Genomic DNA, 24,753 nt, shown 5'->3' on the forward strand with positions numbered 1-24,753 from the left:
CTACAGAATTTTAAAACAAATATCATTATGGTTTACCTTCGCGTCTTGTACATGACTAGATGTAAGCGTTAAACTTACGGGTGGGGACTTATGGGCGACCATCTGATAATGATAAATAATACAGAAATTCTATTTGGTTGGTGAAGCCAAGAGTATTGTTTCTATGCGTGAGTCTTTCATAAATAATGTAAATATTTTATATTGTGGTTATTAACAATCATGACTTTCAAAAGTCTGCAAAGCTATTCTAAGAAAACTTATGTAGTGCTATCTGAAGTGACGATTTCTCTTATATTTTATTTATTTATAAACTATATTTTTTACAATATAAAAAAAATAGTCATTTAAGAAGCATTTAGCAAGAAAGCTCAAAAAATACACAAATGCAATTTTTCTTATTATTATTTTAATTTCGATATTTCGGCTGTGATGCTCCTGTCATGGTCACGAATTTTTCGTAACTTTTACGGAAAATTCGTGACCATGACTGGAGCATCACAGCCGAAATATAGAAATGTAATTCTAATAATAATAATACTCACGAACCACTAAAAAATATATACATTATAAATAACGATAATTCAGAAAAACTTGCCATTTTTAAAGGTAGACCAAAAAATCTTTGTAACTTCAAATTATTTATTTATCTAACCTATTGTTTCTAAAAATCACAACACGTATTTAAGAGTTGCTTAGAGTATTGCAACAGTTCATGGTGTTTTAAATCTCATCAGAAAATAATATACTAAAAATGTAATGCAAAATATAACATCATTGATCACTGCCGTGAAAATTAGATTGAAATATATAACAAACAAAGAGCTGAGCGTTTAATGATCCTAGGGAGTCGTGATCGCGGCCCTTATTCTTACCCATTGCGACTCAAATGAGCCAAACATAAAGATGTTTCAGGCGAAAACTATGAGGAGCTGGAAAAAATATGTGGAATGGTCCTTATCTTAGCTTAGGTTAGCATAATAACGTTTTAATATATATTTATTTCAATTCTGAATTGCATAATAATTTTTTTATAATAGCTACCATGTTGCATTGAAAAAACCTATCAAAATGTCATTATAATCGAATTAGTAATAAAAACAACATTACAGATTTGCATTAAAATATTAAAAACTGCTATGCAAAAAATATCAATTCATGAGTTAAAGAATCGCATTAAAATATATATAAAATAAAAATATAAAAAGCGCTATTAAAAATATTCATTAACAATAACTAGCAGCAAAGCAAAACTTGATCATCAGCGGAGTCACAAGATAAACCAAATTTGGTCGCCGGCGTATGAAATAATTTCCCGCCGGCCGATGTATTAATTTTTAGTTTATGAAACGGAAGTTTTAATCAATTCTAGAAGACAAATAAATATAATATTTAAAAAGCTTTGACTTTTTAAAAATCGTATATAATTAAGAGCGATCGTCAATTAATTAAGTATATACGTACATCTGAGCTCTGATTTACTAAACATATAACGGAACTCAAGTCTCAAAAAAGGTTTCAAGGCATTATAGATATTAATTCAGAGCTGCGCATAACAGATATTAAATTTATAAACTGCAAATAATATTTTCCTAAGCTTTGAGTCCTTTAAAAAGAAGCATATAAAAAATATAATAATCATATTTTAATAATCTGATAAATATTATGAAAACATTCAAAGAAAATCATCTGTATATATATATAATTTGTAAAATAAAATAAATACTTTTACTTACATTTTTTTTTGGACTTAAAATTCCAAGAATATTTAGTTAAATTTAGCATCTTTAAATAATCTTGACTATTAACAGTTCCTAAATTCCTACATAGATTTTTTTAATTACCAATATATTTTTTTTAATATTAGAAAATTTTACGGTTAATTTTACAGGCTTTGAAATCTTTAATAATATTTCTATATCTTACAATACGTTGCTATTAATAATATACAAATCACTATTTAATCAATCCTTTTAAAACTAAAAATCATTTTTTTTATACGCTAAATCTAACCACAAAAATGTTATATAGTTAATGAATCTATTTGTGATCTATATAAAATAGGTATTAACTTTTGATTCTTATATAATATATAACTCGTAATTAACTTATAATGAAGATTAATTCTCATCTCTAAGACAAGAGTCAACTTGGATCGATAAACAATGATTGTTATCACAGATCCTCACGTAATTTCTCAAGGACTTTTTCCCTAATATATTACCCTAATTTTCAGCGTCCCTTTAACCTCAATTTAGTATCACTTCAATCAGGGTTGAAGACTTCGTCTTTAAATGACGGTGTAACGCCGAGACAATAACGGCGTCGGGGGGTGTACATATTGAAATAAGGGTTGCTCTTTGATCTACAGGGGGGCAAATGTAAACTTATTGGCTCGGCGTAGGAGGACAAAGCGTCAATTAAACATGAAATATTAATTTCCACCCGGTACACAATACAGTTTCCTTCTTGTCTTGTTGCAAAAGCTTTCAGGGATATCGTGTGCGAATGTTAAAAATTAAATTTAGTATACCGATAATTAATGGGATACGCCATAATTTAATTATTATTTAGCGTTCAGTGTGAAGGGACCGGATGTAACCCAAATTAATTAAGTATTAATTGCGAATTTGTATTTTAGTTACATGAATCTAGATCTAATATAAAAAGTAGCATATAGCTGAATAATAAATTATGTTTAGTCAGTAAATTTATATTTTTAAAAAATTATAATATTTTAAAATAGTATTTTTTTTACTAAAAATGTAAATTCATCTAATAATAATTTGTTCAGTCCATAATGATTAGGCATTAAATATGCCTGAAATATATGCCCACTAAGTATAGAATAATAAATATGCAAATTTCAACTTGAAGTGGATTTATGTGTAGTTCGATAAGCCAAAATCGCAATATAAGATTGTGCATACGAACAACAAAAATATGAAAGAACGTTATTTATTATATGAAAAGAGCACAAAAAAAATCACCATACATTTTTTCGCCCCTGCTGGGAGTTTGATTTATGCGCAATTTCAATGTAAAATATGTGAAATCGCCATCTAAAGACATTTTAATAAAATATGAGCGCTGTAAATAACAATAACAAGAAAAAACCTTACATAATATAATATAATGTATTGTAAAATACGAATCGAATAAAAAAAATGATATACAAATATTGTAGGTACTATGCGCACAAAGTGTACCTTATGTGTATATAAAAATGTCATTATTCCGCCGCCCTTTTGTGTATTCATAATAGGGAAAGAAGGGGGAAAAAATGGAAATTTATGGTACTCACCTATGCGCCGCCCTGTCGGCCGACTTCACGTGGACATCTTCGTGGGGGCTGTCACTAAATGACCCTGAAAGGAAAATAAAAAAAAAATATTAGGATTCCACATCGTAGCTTTGAATACGTATAACGTAAAGTTCAATGAATCGTATACCTATATTCCATAAGGAATTGAACCTTATTTTAAATAAATAAATAAATTAAGGGTAGCACAAAAAATAATATTTGTAATTGGTTTACATATTTAAATAATAATCTGCGTATAAATAAAAATTTAGTTAACAAAAATGAACAATATATGAGCCATCCATTTTGTTAAAAAAAAATACAGCTAAATAAGCAAAATAAACACACAAAAATTTATAATTAGTACAGACCAGGGAAAGGCAGAAATGCTAGCTAGCGCTTTTTATATATCGTGCGATACTTAAAAATAAATTTTAGTGTCATTAAAAAATACTGAATGGATTTGACAGTACCGGTCTTTAACGAGCTTAATGTCTGGGGCTTATTTATTGAACTTTGCTTGAGGACCGGACGATTTCTCGGAAAAATAACATTTTCAATAAATTTTCTTGTAAACCAATTAAGATATTTAAATAAAATTTAATATGTACTTTTTCGCAAAAACGCGTTTATAATTTAACCAATGTTTCTGAATCAGTGGATCGTCGCATATTAAGTGATATAATAAAAAATATATATATAAATATTACAATTAATATTATTCAAAAAGGGTGAATCGCCACTAACTGTCCCGTCTTATCAGCTTATGGTGGTAATCATCCGGCTCCTTAATACGTTGGCATTGTTAATGTCAGCTAGGAGGAGCTGGTCCTATTCATATAATTTATTTTTGATATTTTATGATTTAAATTAAATATATATTTTTGCGTATTGAAATAATACAATTATTTTTTTCGAGCATCGTGACGCATTGGGGTAATCTGTTAGGTTATGATTGTTTTTTTATTTTAATTTAAGTAAATAAATAAAAATAAATACCTTTTGAGAATTGATTATTAGGTTATATGATGCACTCAGTAATTTCACACAGATATAAAAACACAGAGCATAGTATATATATATTCACTTTCTTCTGAACTATCGATTGAAACGTATCGCGAAAATTGCACTTTTTTATGATGTTTTGTGATTGTGATTTTAATTAAGAAAAAAATATTTTCAATGACCCCAATGTTTATAAATGGGATATGTGTGGAAGTGATTTAAATGTACGTGAATATAGACTGCGCTGGATGAATTTATTTTCATACAGTGATGGTGATTGTAGTAGTGATATTATCTCAAAAGACTGAAAGAAATTTGATCCAACAAGGGAAAATCAAGCAAGTTTTTTTTAGCAATAATGAAAGCATAATATTGGCGATGACGTGTTCAAAATAATAGTTTCTGAAACATCGGCAAACATCTCAGAAATACAAAAATATAGAAAAACCCGCACAATGGAACAATGTAACATATATAGTCAGTACAACGAACCCTTAACCGAGACGCCGATATTTCGATAAACTATGTGAAAAAATATATTTAGACAAATTTTATTTTTTTTCATTGCAGCAATACAAAATGGTACATATAGGTTGGTGAAAGTGAAATCAATGCTCGATTACATATAATATTTACAAGCCACAGCAAAACCTTTCTCTAAATAAAGAAGTGATTCTAACGGTAACTAGATTTATTTTTCACGTATTCAGTCCTATGAAAATAAACAAATATTGAATATTTTATTGAATGGTTAACGGTTCAGATAACGGTTATATTTGTAATTTCAAATTAAACACTGGAAATGCAGGTGATGCAATAATCAAAGTGAGTTTTTATAATAACTTTTTACTCGCAAAATATTTATTTTTACAGAAAACAATTCGGAAAAACAGAAATCCTTAACAATATAAAATTAAAGCCCACACAGAAAAAACATGCCAGAAAATGTGAAAAGCACATCCAAAATTTGGAAAACAAATAGATGTCAGAATGATATTTACTTTTCATGATAGTCAGATGATAAACACAAAATAAAACCGAACGACTGGCTTTACAATATGTAAGCCTCGATGTATAACGAACTATAATAAATATTTTAACGGTTATGGTTGCTACGATCAATAACAAACAATTAGTTGTTATCCAATTTTTCGAAAAGCAACGAAATAAACAAAAGCGGTAGTTGTTTATTTATTTCAATTCGCTTTGTTTATTTCTTTCTTTGTCTATCAAAATTTTAATCGTAACCGAAAAATTCGATTTAAAGATTTTTTTTAAGTGAGACTAAAAGATAGATGCAAGAATTCTAAATCTTTGGTGCTTTCAATCCATCAGAAAGGCTTTTGGAATAGCTAAAATCATTACGAAAATAATTTTAAAAAGTGTGAGTGAAAAGTGTCTGTGCTTCACGTGCTGCATACATGTGCAAGAGTTCTAAAATTCAATTTCATATTAACGAGTTTTTTAATACGTATTAAAAAAATAAAAATATTAAAATAAGTGAAAAAGTGTAAATAATAAAAATATAAATAAGAATATAGTGTAGTTAATAAGTGTATATAAATAAGTGTGTTCGTGACAGTTATGCGGAGAAAATGGATGCCGATAAATTTGGTGAGTGCAAATTATATTATATTGTATTATTAATGGCGTTTTTTATTAGTCGCTTATACAAGAATATTAATAATAAATTTTAAGGTAGTGTGTGTAACCATTGAAAATATTTTTAATTTACACAAAATATTAGGAATGAAAAAAACATATTCAATTCGTTTATGTTTTCATTCCTCATAGATTTTTTAAGCGCAATATATTTTTTCACAAATATTTTACTTATTGCCGGTAATAAGCTAATAGAGCAATTAATTATTCATATATTAGAATTTTCTCTTGGGTTTCTTAATCTTGTGAATCATTGCAATTTCCAAATGGTGAAGAATTACAAATTAGTAAATTCATAGATTTTTTAAAAGTTTTTTGATTACTGTTTGATCTCATTTATCTACATATACCGTAACATTCTCACTTTTACTTATACAATAATATATAGAATTTAAGGTGGGAATATTTTGCTAATTGATGTGATATCAACCGCGGATGTTTCGATTTTTTATGATTGGATTGATAAAATAAAATGTTTACCTAGATTTAATTTGTAAACAATAAATACATAGCCAAACAGTTTGGACTCTGAAATTTGTTTATGTTTAAAGAGCTTAACATAAATAATATTTTTTAGTTAAAATAAATTAATATGATTCGTACATTTCATAAAAAAATACGACGACTTTTTTGTTGATAACAGTTAAAAAACAGTTTTAACTGAAATGCATTAATAAACTATATGCATATATAATTTTTCCCTGCAAAGACTAGTTAGTGATTATGTCCAGAGCAAAGGCAAAATTACAAAGCTAGTTATGGCTTTTAACTTCAGGACAATCTGATATATGTTTCATTGCTGAAAATATAATTTTTCATTTCCCATATCCGCCGAAGAACTTTTCCCAAACTTAACCAACGAATTAGGCTGTGGTAAATGGCATCTGAATATACAGAATCAAGGTCATTATGAAAACTAATAAATTGTTTGATTCATACCCCTTGATCGAATTAAATTAATTAATTTAACAATACAGGCGGCCCTCGACTTTCGCACATAATTGGTTCCTGAAAATGTGTGCGAATGTTGAATGTACGAAAGTCGAGGGAAGTAAAAAAATTTAAATTGCGTGTATTTTAAAATATTTATTTATCAAGTAAATATAAGATGTTTAAGAGGCGTTTAAGAGACACGTTTAAGTAGGGCTTGCCGGTGTTTACTTTGAAAAGTTATCAAGAGCTAATTGTTTTCTACTATTCTTTTTCTTTTCTTCATTTGTATTTTATAACATGCTATGTTTTTATTGATCGCCCTACGCACTTGAGATATGCGTTCTCCATTGGGATCACAATCTTCCATAATATTTAAAAATTTGTCAAGGTGCGTGAAAGCTTCATTCATATTTTTCATTGTTAAAGAGTTTTCCAAAATAAACCTGTCTCATCTACATTAAATATTTGGCTAGAGGAATATTCTCCATCTTCGATAATTTTGGATAATTAGAAAATAAATTCTTATGCAGCATATTTATCTGTATCAGCCGATTCTCCAGTAAATTTAATATTATGAAAAGAATACCTCATTTTAAAATTGTAAAATCAACCGTTACTTGCTTGAAAAACCGTGTTAAAATCTTTTTTTAATCTATTCTTTCAATCTTTGTGCAAACTAAGAGCTTTTGCTTGAATAATTTAAATACTCAGAGGGACATCTTTTCGCTGTTGGTCATCGATCCACGATGACAAAGATTTTTCATTTCATCCATGTTTTTTTTTGCTTTGTTTTTTTGGAAACATATCTTTAAAGATTGCGGAAATATATCTTTATGTTCCACAATTTTGAACATATTTCTCAATTATATTTTTATATTGCAAAATTTAACATATCGTAGACCTGTTTGTATCATACGAACGTCCGATTGAAGCAAAAGATTCACCGCTATCAGAACGTCTAATAATTTCCATCTTTGTCTTGAATCGTGTGAAGTTTATTAGTCTTTGATTTATTTTTGTTTGTATCAACACAAGTTTTTCCGTTTCTCACTCGTGTTTGTATTTTTTTTTTTTTTAAATTAAATTTAAAAAAATTGTTTTTTTTTTTAAATGTGCGAAATAGCGAATTGTGCGAAAGTCGAACGTCCGAAAGTCGAGGGCCGCCTGTATAACTGTAGCACATTTTTGTACAACGCTTGTTGATTTACAATACAATGAATTTTAATTAGTTTCATATCACTGCATTCCTTACTAATCTTGTCCTTTATTTTCTTTGGAACTCCAGAATTTTTGCTAGTTGAATTCGGTACTCCATCAGTAGTCACCTTTGCGAATTTTTTCCATGATAATTTATATTTGATTAGGCAATTATTGTTAAAATATATATTTTCCAGTTGTCTGCTCCTAATCAAAGTTCTTTATTTATATCGAAGTCATGAGTACATGCTCTAATAAAAATTAATATTTGAGCTGCATCCATTTGACCAGTACTTTAATCGAGAGCGATTGAGTATCAGGTTATCGATTGTAATATTAATAACAGTTGCTTATTTACATCATTATTAATACATTCAATTCTACGTTATTGTTACATTTTGTAATTGGTTTTTAATACTTGGACATATAATATGAGCAACTGCAATCATGCATTTCTTAATATAGTCACCATTCATTTTTCTTTGTAATTACATTACTCGATCTTCTTGTTCCTTAGTATTTTGTTGTGTTGTGACTAAGTTTATCTGCTGTTTTCAATCGGGCTTCTGAAGTTAATTCTGAGTTATATGTTTAAAATCTAAATTATTTTAACACTGCAATACTATCGTGGCGGACAAGATAAATAGCTAGCTTCGGTACCTCACGACAGAAATAAAAAATAAATAATAACTGGCTGTCGGTACCTCACTGTCGTGAGGTACCGACAGCCAGTTATTATTTATTTTTTATTTCTTTTTGACTTTAACGTAACCACATGAAACACACACGACATAATAATTTGAGAAATATATACAAAAAGCAATAATTTTTAGAAAATCAAAATTTTAATATTCCCGAATCAACTAATAAATGAAAAAAGAAATCGTTCGTATGTAACAGAAACGTTTCATTAAAGATTTATATTTACATTTTTAAACAAAACACACGTTCGTCGGTTAGGTGGCAAAAATTGACCTAAAACGTGGGTCGTAAAATTAACGGACCTTTCCGGAATAGTCATTCAATTTGCTATTTTATGACGTAAGTAACATTTTAGCAAGATACGATCACAAGATCAACTTAAAATGTTTTTTTTTATTTTTAATTTTACATTCTCTATGGAGATGGGCATCCTTGAACCGTCCGCCCAATAGTTTCAGAAAATGCTAGAAGCTAGACTGTGTCAATATCTGGATCAGATCATTCCTATGATCTCGGTGGTAATATTCTATTTTTGAGAGCAAGTAGAGGTTCTCTCTACACTTAAAAGACGAATGCGATAAATATTCCAAGATGCTCAGCTTTGTTATAAGAAACATTTTGACAATCCGTCAGTTAACGCGTTCTCTATGACACTTTCACAGCATTCTTGAATCAGGATCCATAATTAAAAATCCCTGAATAATGAATAAATTCTTGAGATATTATTATATAAAGATTTTTAGTTACTATCCGTTGGAATATATCCCAGCGCCTTTCTTATAGAAGCGATGTGATAGAAAGTTGAGCTAATCATTTCTGAAAACTATTAAAGGGGGGTGATACAATCAAACTATTCCAAAAAAAAATTAGTCTTAGGTTCTGGAACGTCCTCACGTCTTCTTCTGATGCCCTCACTAGACGACTAGTCTATAGCCATCCAGGTCCAGTTTCTATAATTTTATTTACCAATATCTCTCTATAATATCATCAGACAATTTAACCATATGACTTTAACGAAGCAAGCCATTTAGAAGGACACCTTAACTACCACGCACTGCTTTTTTGATAAGGCTTAAAAAAATCACACAATCGAATCACGTATACACGTCGCGGGTCTACAAATTCAATTTTTTTTTCAGCGAGAAAGAGAGCGCAGTATGTAAAATTTCGCAGGCCCGAAAAAGGGACCAAACAGACACTGTCTCAAAATTTTTTTGATTGGCTGATTTGATTACGGCGCTCTCGCGCGATGTTTGCCAACCCCTGGCGCGGATCCTGCGGGATCCTCGCGCGCCTGCATAATTCGATATGAAGAGCAAAGCTTGCGAGATTCCGCGGGATTGTATAATGCAAGGCATAAAGAACGACCTCGTCCATGTATTGTACACACACACACATTGGACCTCAGACCTCCGCTTTTTATTCTCCGGCTAATCTCGTTAAACTCTGACGTCCCGTGCGTCGCGCTTATTAAAAATTCACGGCGCTCTCTCTTTAACGAACATGGGCCACGTTACACATGGAATATTATACAATAAAATAAGGGATGGCATATTATGACGCGTTTTAAATATGCAAAATGTGACCCCAATGCCTTTTTATAATAATATTTTAATAAATCGTTATTTTACCTCTCGTCATAGACATTTTTTACGATAGGGATAATCTTGCATGCGATACTTAAAATTCTGGTTATTAAGTGCCACACAAAAATAGTGCTTTTCCAAGTACATTTTTCAATGAGATTTAAGGGAAAAATTTCAGAATATTTATAGGAAATTTAAATGGATGAAATATATATTCCCCCATGACCGTATTTTTTTATATTAAAAGTGAGTCTGTTGTAATATTTGACAAGACCAGATAATACTGCGCACTAGGTGAATATACAAGGCAAACAGTTTCCTCAAGCTTCTCAATTGAAAAGAGAAATCAATACGTCTCGAAAGAAAGGCCACACAATACTTCTCGTGATTAAATATGTTTATAAATGAACTATTACTAGCTTTTTGGACCTCCATTTTGGGTACAATGTCCCACCTCTAAAAATATTATATGGCGCATCGATAATCATCATTATCAGTTTTAAAACAAAAATGTCTAAAAAATAGTTTTTACACGGAGATGTCTAAAAAAATCAGTTTTCGTGAGCTAATTAAATTAAATTAAATCGACAAATTGAATATCCATTTGCCTTTAAAGCAAAAAATATTTATTAATAAAATTGTAATAAAAAAAGCAGAACATTAATACCTTAATGCCGCATTTCTACTACTTTATTTTATATAAATAATTAATATTTATTTTAAATAAACAATTAGTGCGTACTAATTGCAAACGTAACAAAGCGCCATATCGCGGCTTTAGTATTCATCTAAAAGATTAAGCAAATCTAGAAGTTACGAATCAGATTACTAGAATTTATACTTATATTATTGATAGTTCTGAATTAACATTATAAAGGCAATATAATAAACCCACAGCATATTAAAATAATACTTATTATAATATATTATTTATTATAAAATGAATTCGTTGAGTGCAATAGATGAAAAAATTCCTATCACTATCCAGTGACTTAATCCTCAATAGGCAACATCAAAGGTGTCATTGGAATTCATTACATATTGAGGTTTTATGTGACAAAAACCGCAATTCTGCATCAGAACCTGCGGGCACAATAAAGTCCATGATGTAACAATAAGGACCGCATCATGCAAAGTGTGTTGCGGGCACATAAAAAAAGATAAAGCCTTCCGCGCGCACAAAAGGGCTGCAGATTTATGTCGGCCACATTCTGTTGAATAAAAAATTATGTACCCCTCTGGGCATTTGTTAAGTCTTCCGTTCTTCTCTTCCGTCATTTGTTAACTTTCACCTTTGCCCACCAGGTTTAATCGCCTCTTTGTCAAGAGACGTTAAATACCAGAAAAGATAAACGCTAGCAGAAGAGAAGCACTTCGCACCGACAAAACTTTCAAGATGGACGTTTATGTTATTCCTTAACTGATTTTGTCGAGGTTGTTATGAACAAAAAAGCCGTTAATTTTTTGACCGAACAAAGGGACAATCTGGGACTGTATCATATTTTTGTGTGCCGACGCATTGTTCGCGTCGAAGGGTTCTCCAAAATATGTTTTTATTAAAGTATTTATCTATAAGTCGAACCCAAACACAAACGAGTGTTCTTTCTTTTATAGAGATATACCTATCTAAGAGAGTAGTTTCGAACAAGCAAAAAAAGTATTTTAATAACATTTTCTCATATTGTCTACGAACGAATTCTCTGCGTATTATAAGAACGCTTATGATATTTTTACTGGTATTTTGCAAAACATAATTTATATGGAATTTACATAAAAATCATTGACACTCTAGTTTTATTTAGCAGGCGAACCAATCTTCGCCAGAGACTTTTTATTATTATTATTATTATTATTACCAAGTCATTGATCTTATAATTTATTTATCTTTTTTTTTACTATCATATCATATGATAATTTATCAATTTTTTTATGATTTAAGAGTGTTTATTGAAAATTCCTGTCCCTTTTATTACTACCTGATATGGCAGTTGGTGTAAATTTTGCATATTTAAAACCATTACTTGTTTTTAAAGTTGCGGTGTTTGTTATTCATTTTCAAGCTTTTAGGAATTGAGAAATCGTTAATATGATTTTTTTTACATACTTACATTTATAGTTCAATATTTAACTAAAATATTTTTATTTATTGCTACTTTATTTTATTAGAATTAAGGTGATCTAAGGAATCAAATTGAAAACATTGAAGTAAAAATCTCATGATTATACAAAAATAAGTTTAAATCAGAATCAGGCTTCGTATTTCGTATGTTATGATATATATTGGAAAAGCGGAAAGTAATGATAATTTTTTTTCACATAAAAAAAAAATATTAAAAAAAATATATATACAATTTTAATCATTATTTTCTATTACTTTTCTCCAACGATCAGGCAGCTTTTCAATCCCTTTCTTATAGAACTCTGCAGGTTTTTCGTTAAAGAATGATTCTATGTGATTTTCGATACTGTCAAATGAATTAAAAATTTTATTTTAAAGGGAATGCTCTAAAGATCTGAAAAGATGGTAGTCAGAGGGTGCGATATCGGAAGAATATGGGGGATGCTGTAAAACTTCAAAATCAAGTTCCCTGATTTTTTCCTGCGTGATCCGTGCCGCGTGTGGTCTGGCATTGTCGTGCTGCAAAATTCACCTTTGATTTTTGACCAAAACTGGCTGTTTGTTCAACAGCTCCGCTTTCATTCTGACTAATTGATAAATATACCTCTGCAGTAATTGTTTGACCAGGTTTTATTATCTCATAATGGAAGACGGCAATCATGTCCCACAAAACACAAAGAAGGACCTTTTTTTAAGGTCAATGAGGGTTTAGGGGTAGGTATGGGTACTTCGTTTTTAGAAAGCCATCGATTTTTTTTCTTGGATTGTTGTATAGGATCTTCTACTCATCACTTGTAACGATCCTTTTCAGAAATGATGCCGTTTCGTGCCTAGACAATAGCGACGAACAGATGGAAATTCGCTGCTCAATGGCCGTTTGTGAAAGTTCGTGCGGTACCCAAATTCCTTGCCTGTGTTTTTTTCCAATGCGCTTGAGATGGTATTCAACGGTCGTTCAAGGGCAACCAAGATTCTCTGACAATTCTTTGATGTTTTTTCGAAGATCCGCTTCCACTGCTGATCTTAACATGTCATGGTCTAATTTTGTAGGTCTTCCCGATTTTGGGGCATTTTTCAACCCCTATCACCACTTTTAAATTTTCTAAACCACCTGTGACATTTTTGAAGATGCAATAAGTCTCCATAAATTTCACAGATAATCTGAGTGGCTTCTTTTGCTTTCTTTCCTTGATCGAACAAAAATAGCATATAATAACGCAAATGACTCTCCTCGATTTTTGGCCTTGACATTTTTTTCTATAGGGTAAAAAAAACCTTCTGAGTATTTAAGAAAAGTAGACTAACAGAGCTACAAAATAAGATCAAATCTTACGTGTTAACTCGACGACAGCCGGCGGCAACCTAATTTTAAAATCGCCCCTTTAAAATTCATCATTACTTTTCACTTTTCCTATAATACAAAACACGATGCCTGAAATAAAATAATTATATACTAGTGTATTAGTAGAAAATAAATTTATTGCAATTAGATATTGACCGTAGCAAAAAATATCGCAAATATGCGTTTAAGCATTATGACGCTTTTATGGCGTTAAAAGCGCCATAAACCAAAATAAATTTGTACGCTACGATCCTGAAATTCATTAAAAATGGCTGATTAGTGCTTCTATATAAATTATAGATATCGTGTTGACAAATACAAATAGTGAAATGTGCTTAAAATATTATTATTAGTGTTGCCAAATCTCTACCTGTTTAAACGCTTCCATAATGGACCGAAAAAATAACCTCTAACTTCTAGACTTGCGTATTAAAGCGCATTTATAGCGTAAATAATTTATTTTCATTATGAATTCACTTACGAATTCGTCTTAAAAAACACAAAAGCTTATCTAAACTTATATACCAAGCGGAGCTAGGCCGAATATCGACCAACGAAGCAGGCTATGAGAATAGATTTCTCACACAAACGAAGCTCCTATAGAATCTATGGATAATGTATATTATTTACCAGTAGCTTTATTAAATGCTTTTTTAAGTTCACATGTTGACGCGACTCGAGGAATCATATCCAAACATGCCTTGTAGGAATTTTGTAAAAAATAATAATGAATAAAAATTAATTTATTACTTAATTAATCACATCAGATTATAATTTTGACCTAATAAATATTATTTATAGATATTTATTTAAAATAATCAAAGGTGATTTATTTTATATTTGTTAATATAATCATACAACAAAATTATAACTATATTCATTGAAGCAGTAGAACCTTTTCAATCAGACACAAAACCTTTTATAGCTAATAATAAATCAACAATATATATTCATAGGATGTATAAATTTATTAACATAAACTAATTATCACCGCCCACTGTCTTAGATTAATTTACTAATATTACTGCCTCGCTTTGTCAAATAGCCGGAAGAAATTAACTAGCCGTGTGACGTCACATGGCCCAAAAGGGATTTCGCAGCGTCAGTCCCATTGTATTATATATTATATACATATACGTATGTCCGTGCGTGATTGATCGAAAGTTTCGCCGGGAGAAGAAGAAGAACAGAATCGAATCATTACATAAGGTCCCGGATAATGGGGATGAGAGGTCAGGATTAGGCGGGAAAAGCTCTGGAAAATCCACTTTATCTTTCGGCACAACAGTTTTGACGCAAGATAGATTCCGTCTCCGCTTGACTCTGTTGGACGACGTGACGTTTCGGCACACGTGACTGACTACATCCTCAGAATCTGATTATCCGAGAAATTTGGCAGTGTCTCGAGAGATATCCGAAAAGTCGGATCGATCGTACCAAAGTGTATTTCAGCGGTTAATTGATTTTTTATTATATAATAGTGTGTCTTTGTTTATAGTATAAGTCGGGAATCTATAAAATATTAATATATATATATATATAGAATTTAGTCGTTTTAAAAATTTTGCTATAAATATTTGCTTGTTATTGTTGTGTAACAACTGAGAAACATTTTCGTAACAGACGTTTCTGAAATCAGTTTAATCTGAGCTGGACCAGTGAATGTGAAAAGAGAAGCGGCGGCTTCTGCAATCTTTGCTGATCTAAAGTTGAATAGGTATCTGTTCAACTCCGAACTAGATGTTCAATTGAGAATGCCAATAAAAATAGTCTCAGAGGAGTTCTCAGAAGATGTGTCTGGGGGAAGTGATGAGAGGACATGTAGTTTTAGCGGGTACTTAGATAGGGTGTCTAAAAAAATTGATCTTTGTTTGACCACGTTCTCGTATCCCACGATTTTATTATCTGCCTCTTTTCAGCATGACAGAAGGATAGCAAATCTTTTGAAATGAATTGGCATTTGTCGCTGGAACAGATTAAAAACGACTATTTTTATCAATGCGGCGAATATTTTAATCCCTTCTGACTTAGGCTGTTAAAAGTTTTCTCACGGTAGTGTCCCATTTAAGTAAAAAAAAATTGCTCATTAGCATGAGTTGACCCCTCTTGTTGTAAATAGAAAAGTGGTTATTACAATGTTTTTTTTAATAGTTAATTAATTAACACAATTTTCACATTTAAATAATCTATATATAAAATTTTAAAATTTAATCATTAAAATACATTGTTTAAAAATAAAAATAAAATACACCTGGCAAAAGCCGCAATATTCAGGTAGAATTATGTACATAAAAATACTAAAAACATTTTCAACTTTACTTTTTTCTTTATAATTTTTTAAACGTTGTTAAAGAATCTTACTAAACGATTTTTAAATTATTTTAGAAAGCCGCGATTTTAAAGATGAAAAATATTTTTATAAGTAATTTTATAAAAAGTTTATGTCGATATTATTTAAATACGATACTTTAAGCGTCTGTTCAAAAAATGTGATTTTATTTTAACAGTAATAATAAATTATTATATAATTAAAGTCGGTATAGCGTAGTCCGTAACGTCTCAGACTAGTAACTCTGAGGTTGTGGGTTCGAGCCCCGGCAGCGGCACTCAAATTTTTATTTACAAAAATGCGCTATTATTAAAAAAAAAAATATTTAGCACATAATAATTTATAATTCATAATATAGATGTCACCGATTCTTAGAATCTGGTGGTTAATACTCAATTGTAGGTATTCATTGTGTCTGAATAACTTACTCAGTTGGTACATATTTGCCCGTTGTAACGCATTGGACTTACGTCAAATTATTAACCTTCTCTATTTTTATAGCTTATATTCAATTTTATGGTTTATTCATATGCATTATTGTTTTATTGTGTAGCTACTTACGCTACATAAACCAAAGTTTGTGAGCGATACCTGCGATCCCATTAACCTTTGAAACGTGCGCCATCTAATTCCTACCAATTTACATGGTAGGGATACGGCGGACTAGCACAAACGTTTATATAACGTAGTACTAAACCCAACACACCCAGCTTTAACAACTTGTAAATTATACATTTTGTATATATTTTAAATATTTTATTGTAAATATATCAATATATGCTTTAGCTAACAGTTTGTAATGTTTTCAAATCTATTAGGATTTACTTGATCTTTAAGAAGCAGTGTGTTTTTTTATTTATAAATTTAGTAATAATCTACCATGTAAACACAATCAACATCTACTTAATTATTAGTAAGACATCAACCTGAAATTAAAGTCTGTGTTTTATTAAGTATGAACCAATATTTAAGCTTCAATCCAATAGATGCTATTTTTGCAAATATGTAATGTAACCGGACGTAAGCCAAATGCGTTACAACGGGATAAATCAAATATTATTTAAAAAATATTGTGTATTTTTTTTACAAATAATAAATATATTAATACATAAAAAGTCTGCTGCCCACACCTGAACCCGTTTCCTCTGAGTTACTAGTCTAGACTTTGCGGACTATGCTGTTCTGATTATTTTATTATTCATCAGAATATGTATTTGTGAAATTAGGAAAATCTAAAAAAATATAATCTGTTATGAACTTTTGAATTTATATTTATATAATAATCAGTAATTCTGATTTTTTAGATAGGACAACAATTTTAAAACAGTGGAGTACATATGGCATATAAATTAAATCTTATCTTTAATAATAACACATGCCACATATGAGGATCACTTATCCTCAAAGCACATATTTATGTTAGAAGTGCTGGCAAGTTTTATTTCGCTAATAGCATTAATTTTGAATGCATTTTGCATCCTTAGTTCTTTAAATATTTAATTAAGGCAATCTAGATAGCTAAATCCGGTCAAATACATTTTCATTCAGAATTACGTAATGTAGGTATATTTACTGGTATTTAATAAGCTGCTTGAAATGCAATATTTTGAGCTAGTTATAAGGTTATTGTGGCTAAGTTTAGACAACTTTATTCTTATCAGTATTTTTTTTGTTACTTAAAATAATTATATAATAGAAAAAATGCAGTGTTTGTTATATTAGAAAATATTAAATATGAATATCATTTGCACGTATTTTAAAATTATCAGTTAGGTTAGCTAAATACAAGTGTTAAATATTAAATATAAATAATTTATATATGCTTGTGCTTAACAAATAGAGTAAAAAAATATCGAGCAATAAAGGTGTTAATACACGATTAAAAAAATGTAATATTTTTGCTTTCGTTTACTGAATTTTTTTTATCAGGAATAATGTGAGTTTTAAATATTTGTGTGTTGTATTTTTATATATTATGTTTATATTATTAGCAATAAATATAAACGTAAGCTTAAGATGTACTATGGTACATTTTTAATACTAAACCCATATTTAATGCATATGCGCACATATAAGCTACATATCTCATCAAAAATATTTTATGTAACTTATTTTCTTGACATAAAATTTAATATCATGAATATGAGTCCATATTTTTACACAAAAGACGTTTAAAATATAATAATTAAAATAATATTAAAATACGAAATGTTTTACATTAAAGAACAGAAAAAAGTGACGCGCAAACACGACGCGGAGATTAAAGCTCGCTATGCTATAATATATTTATTTTTCTTGTGTATTTTATCTCTGTATTGTCTTTGTGTATATTGTATAAAATATAATTTCTTTTGAAATTTCTTTTAAATGTTTTTTAAGGAAAACGTTTTTTGATCGCTTGATTGCCCTGTGAAGACTTGTATATATTTGTTCATTGTTTGTTTTGATTTAGTCGTGAAATAATTATAATAATAATAAAGTAAAAAGGAAAAAATATTGAAACGTAATTAAATATATGTAGTAAATGTATTAAAGAATACATACCGATTTTTAATATTAATATATTATTTTTATATTTTGCGTAATATTTTTAATAATTAATTGCACCAACTTAACATTGACTTTACACCAGCTTTTTCAACGTTATAAAATGTATTGTTTCAAAAGCTTTATTTAATTTTATAAAAATTACCTCAATAATTTATTTTGCATTTCGTTGTTTAAGAAAACCATATAAATTTTTTTTCTTAATTCATGAAATATTAAAAAAATATTTTAGTTGAAGGTTTTATTAATATAAATATGATACGAAGTTTTTGCAATTTCTGTTTTAGATATTAATTTATTTATTGTAGGTATAGTGATATATTTCCTTTATTTATATATAATTAATCTTATTATTTATATTATAAAAATATATACGAAAATGAAATATAATTCAAGTTTTATCTGAATTTTCCAAGGTTTATTTTATATATATTATTACGTCGTATTAAAGGTGCTAAGGAACGAGCGTGCTGGGGGCTCTTGCGTACGTGGACGAGCAAGGGAATGTATTTTTTAAATAGTTTTTCCAAGTCAGGAGAGGAAGTCCCCTCAGGGCAGTGAAATCGGGGGGCAAAGTCCCCAGAAATGCAATTTGTCCCTCCATAAATAAATGCGTCCGTGCAGATACTTTAATATCAGGTAATAAATTGCTCCTGATGGTATGCCATTGTGAACAATTCATCAATGTGAGACTAGTACAAATAATAAGAATTGAATATACCTTTATATATTCTTGTCTTACGGTCAATTGACAATGAAAAGGAAATAATGAAGAAGATTTTATAGAAGATCCATTTAGAAGTCAATTAAGTTAAATACTTTAACTTACAAAAATATATAAATTGGTTGCAAAATATATACATTTTAATGCACAGAATGTGAATGAATATCTAAATGTATCTAGGGTGAAAGACCTAACAAATATATTTTTCGTCGGAATCTTCGACATGAAAATTATTTAAAAAAAATTCTCGCAGAACAAGTTAATTTGTCACGCCAACGTTATTTAATTGTACGTGATGGTTGGATATTTGGGCGGATTAGGATCACTTCAACATGCCATTTTAATGAAAAAATTAACAGAGTACGTTTCCGTAATAGATCGTCTTATTGGTCCGAAATTATGAAGAAGGAAAGAGCCAAGCACCTTTATGATCTTAAAAATAAATTTTAAGAACTGCCACAAGTAAAAAAATTAATGTTTTACTACTTTGCTCCCGACTTGGACCACGATAGAATTTATTAAAAATCGCACCAAGCAGAGCTACGCTGAGTACTGAACAGGACCATTATAAAACGACCGAGAAAGCAGCTGCTTTTTATTTCACGTCAAACCTGGACCAGTTGCGACATCTGGAATCCAAGACCTCAACCCGATCTTCAGAGAAGACAGTTAGAGACCACGTGATACGTCTACGAGGACAACACTATTGCACTGTGATTTAAAAACTGTTCATAATTCACACTATTAATTACTAAGTATTTTATAAAAATCAACTTACTATTGAAAGATTCTATATATATACAATAATGTAAAAATATAAATTTTTCATAAAGAAACTATAACACTTTTTTTTTAAAATACAAACTTATCAACAATAATAATATATATTATATATTGGTATAAATATTTGTATTGTAGATTAATTAACTTATAATATAAACTAAAAAAATATGTGTATATATATATATAAACACACATACTATGTCTGTTGGTATTTGTTTGACCCCAAAAGGTCGTGATTGAATTGAGTTTAACCGCTTTAATTAAGTGTAATTATGACCAAAGTTTTTTGCTCGCTCTTCTTGATCTTTGTGGTCAAATTAAGATTCTCGTCTCGAACTAGTCAATGAAATTAAAAGTTGCAAGTTTTCTCTGGGTGTTTTAATTGGACTGCGGTTGCTAGACCTGCAAAATTATCAAATCGCTATATAAATTTAATCCTGAATATAAAATAGTTCATTATATAGTTTTAGCGATGAGTTTAAAAACGCATATTTTATATGAGGATACTAAAATTCACAATAAAATTGTACAAGATGTAGCAATACTCTTGTATTATGACATCAGAAAGATATTTCGATAGCAATGTTCTAGTAATATGACGCTATTGATTTCTGACGCAATTAACGCTCTCACAGCAGAATTAACTGTGTAATTATTATTTATAATATATATATATATATATATATATATATATATATATATATATATATATATATATATATATATATATATATATATATATATATATATATATATATATATATATATATATATATATATATATATATATATATATATATGTATATATATATATATATATATATATATATATATATATATATATATATATATATATATATATGGATTTTTAGATTTTCGCGAGTATAATTATTTTTGAAATCTCGGGATTCATCGCGATTTTTTCTTACTTGTATTCTATATTTCGGCCGTGATTTTCCGGCCATGATCACGATAATAAATAATGTCGCAAATAATTCGTTTTTTAAATAAGTCCCTCTATATTTCGCCGGAGATTTTCCCGGCATCTTCAGGAGTTTTCACATTTTTTTTATGGTACACTTTTTTTTACTTCGCGCAGTGAAGGATTTTTTATTCGCACTATTTTTTTGGTATTAATGTTAAAAACACGTTATTTAGTTTGAATATTATTACACCCTCACTGCTCCGTAGATAGGAGCATACTGAAAAATTTTATACGACTTACAGCACGTAACTGTTAATATTATTAAATTGTTTTTATTTATACGCGGCAATATATTTAAAAAATAATTTATTTACGTGATTTTCTCGCGTTGTTTTTTTTTTAAAGGTGTACCATAAAAAAAGACAACGCGAGAAAATCACATAAATTAAATATTTTTTTAAATATATTGCCGCGTAAAAATAAAAACAATTTAATAATATCTATTTAAACACATATATATATGTACACCATTTATAATTATATTAACAAAGTTATATATTCTTAAGTAATTATTCAAGGATATTAACTCTGAACTAAAACTAACGTCGATAGACAATTTTGAATGTGGTTTAGTGTCTGTATCAGGTATTACCCAGCACTTAAGAAGCAAGGATATCAAGTTTACATGCAGCGTTGTATTATTAGATTACTGTAGTGTTCGGTTCACGTTCAAGACCGTTATCTGTCTGTTAAGATTTAAGGCTTCACATTTATTCACTTAGAAATGTCTCACAACCTTAAGCAATTGAAAAATACCAAGTGATAAATTAAAAGCAGCGTAAAATAAAATAGCTATATTATGATAATATTTTTTGAGCCAAGAGTAGGAAAAAAAACATTAAATATAATTCCTTATAAAATAAATGATATAATATAAACATAAAGTATAGTGAATTTAATTAATCAAAAACTTTTAGTATCAAATAATTTAGGAATAATAAATGAATATTATAGGCAAAATAAATATTGATATATATATATATATATATATATACATATACACCGATGTGATTATGGAAATGAATGTTTGTTATTTAAAATAATTTTATATATTTAAATATTAATGTTTAGTAATAACAAAGATATTTTTATTTTATTAAATTTATACTTTAAAGTGAAGTGTTTTATTATTAGTCTTGTGTCTAAAATATTTATAATAAGTATATTGAAAGTAAATAAATATATTTTTTTTTCAATATTAGCTGTGTCATCTGCATATCAAGCATGATAAATAATTTATCTGTCGTTGCGTTGACTTTCCATATATATATTAAATTTTAATAATTTAATTTAATTTAACTTACAACCACGAAAAAAATACCCTTTAATCTCTCTGTCGACAGTTTTCTTTCTCTTTTTCGGATTTTCACGTGTGAACGCCCCTTTGTAATTGATTACGTGTGCGCGCGCCCCTACAGCCGAATTTGATTGTCACTTCGAAATTTAATATTACGCCCCGACACGTTCGACGTCTATTTTTTTTTGTTCGTTCGAATAGGGAGGCTTTCACGGATTATGAAATTTCATCCACCCTATCTACTACGCGTCTTGCACGCGTTACACGGAATCGCGGGATTGTCTTTTAAAGGGGGCGCCGGTTTCGCTTAATGCACTTTTCTTGTCCCTGTCATACACTCGATCGGTTTGTAAATATCTGGAATATTTCTATTAGGTGTAAAAATCAATATTTATAAACTTGATTAATTATATATTATATATAATTAAATAAAATGTATTAGTTATATCCAATTAAAAAGCTCTACAATTTCCTCTGTGAAATATGAAAGATACTTATCGCTACAAATACTTTTTTTTTAAAATGCACTTCATGCCGACACAGAAATTGGCAAATCTTGATCACTTGATTTTAATAAAGATAAAACCCAAACTTAGTTAATTGAAATGCATTTAATTTTGCTCTTGATTAAGGACACAAAAACATTCCCTCAAACTATAATTTAATTCTTTATTATCCGTCAATAATTATTGACAATTTGTCTTTGTTCGCTTTCGAAAAAACATCTTTTGAGTAAAAAATTAATTAGTTTTCAAGATAAGAAAAAATATCAAAATAGAACAAAAAAAGTCAGCTCTAAAAACCCACAGGGGAAACCTCGTGCAAAGTACAGAAAAAATAAAATTAAACTCGATTCAAGAGAACTCGATAACGACTCTTGAACACTTTGTGTCTAATGTTTTATTCATTGATTGATTTTTTTTCCTCTTTATATATATATATATATAGTATATATGTGTATATATATATACATGACCATAAAACTCGCATTCAACTTGAAAACTAAATCACATACACATTTGATATCGACGAGCTGCAAAAGTTTCCGTATGAATTTATAAAAGTACGAGTCTGACCGTTTATAGAACTTTACCCCTGTTAACTATACACCTATGTAGGTTATATTTTTAGAAATAAAACACATCAGTGTGTATTTAGAAAAAGCTTGATTATGTATTTAATTTATTAAATTAGGAATTGATTATATTTTTTAATATAAAAGATTCTAAAGCACAGTTATAGTTTCCTTAGGTTTTAGAATTATTTTTATATACCCAATTCAATATTAACAAATTTATTATCGATCACTGAGTGGTGGCTTATACTTTAATTTAAAAATTAGTCTGAAAAGTAAAGATGCAAATTCTCAAAATGATCTAGTGAATATAATTACAAATATAGTTCTCTGACATATGGCAAAAACAATTTAATTTTGCTAAAAAATAAAATTAAAATAGCAAAAAAAAATATTGATAACGTAAATATTTGTGTATATATTATATATAATATTACGCCATATTTACACAATCCCAGCTGTCTATGAGTCATTTCCACCTACACTAGAACATCCCCAATGACCTTCGTCCGTTGGTTTGAACACTTTATTTACACACGCTAGTTAAATAGCGATTTTCCCATATATGTATAAATTTAAAATTAGAGGTGATTATTTGGCAAAGGTGAAACGTACGTTATTATTTATCGCCCCGCCTTGATCCAGTCTCAGCGGAGTCTAATTACCGCGTCGATCCCGTATAATTCGATAATCTTTATTTTTTTAACGGACCCCTGACGGATATAACGTAAGCCCCCGATGGCCCCGGGGGGCCTGCGATAAAATCGAATTTATGCGAAAAGAATCGGCGAGGTTTTTTTTATAATATACATATGTATATGGCACAAGATAAACGAGGTGCGATTAAATTACAAACGCGGCGACGTGTCTGTGACATTATGAGATCGTTAAACATAATAAATAATGAAAAGTGAGATTAAAAATTGCTACGGTGCGGTGGTAGAAATAGCCAGGCAAGCTTTATACGAAAGCTCTTGAAAGATCGAACTCGACACTATTACTATGCAGCTTTATACACCTATCCCTCTAGTGTAGATATAGCGGTAAAATAACGACCCAATCATTTATTTTTTCACTTGGTTTACATCAATATTATTTAGTACTATCCTGCATAAATTTTTCCTTCTTTTTGTACTCAGTCTTTAGTACTGACCATCAAGGAAACT

At 29.3% G+C, this 24,753-nt stretch overlaps 1 protein-coding gene across 2 annotated transcripts in view; it reads right to left on the bottom strand.

Moving 5' to 3' along the window:
• LOC148237287 (uncharacterized) overlaps window positions 1-24,753 on the bottom strand; it is a 251,416-nt gene that overhangs the window by 182,362 nt on the left and 44,301 nt on the right. For both annotated transcript variants that reach the window (XM_088205391.1, XM_088205392.1), the window contains one exon: window positions 3,302-3,365. The gene's annotated coding sequence lies outside the window, so the exon portion shown is untranslated. The remainder of the gene's footprint in view (window positions 1-3,301; window positions 3,366-24,753) is intronic.

Source organism: Plectrocnemia conspersa, unplaced genomic scaffold, assembly GCF_051122295.1.
Source record: "Plectrocnemia conspersa isolate PC_06_02 unplaced genomic scaffold, ASM5112229v1 ptg000002l, whole genome shotgun sequence".
In the NCBI taxonomy this organism is placed as follows: Eukaryota; Metazoa; Arthropoda; class Insecta; order Trichoptera; family Polycentropodidae; genus Plectrocnemia; species Plectrocnemia conspersa.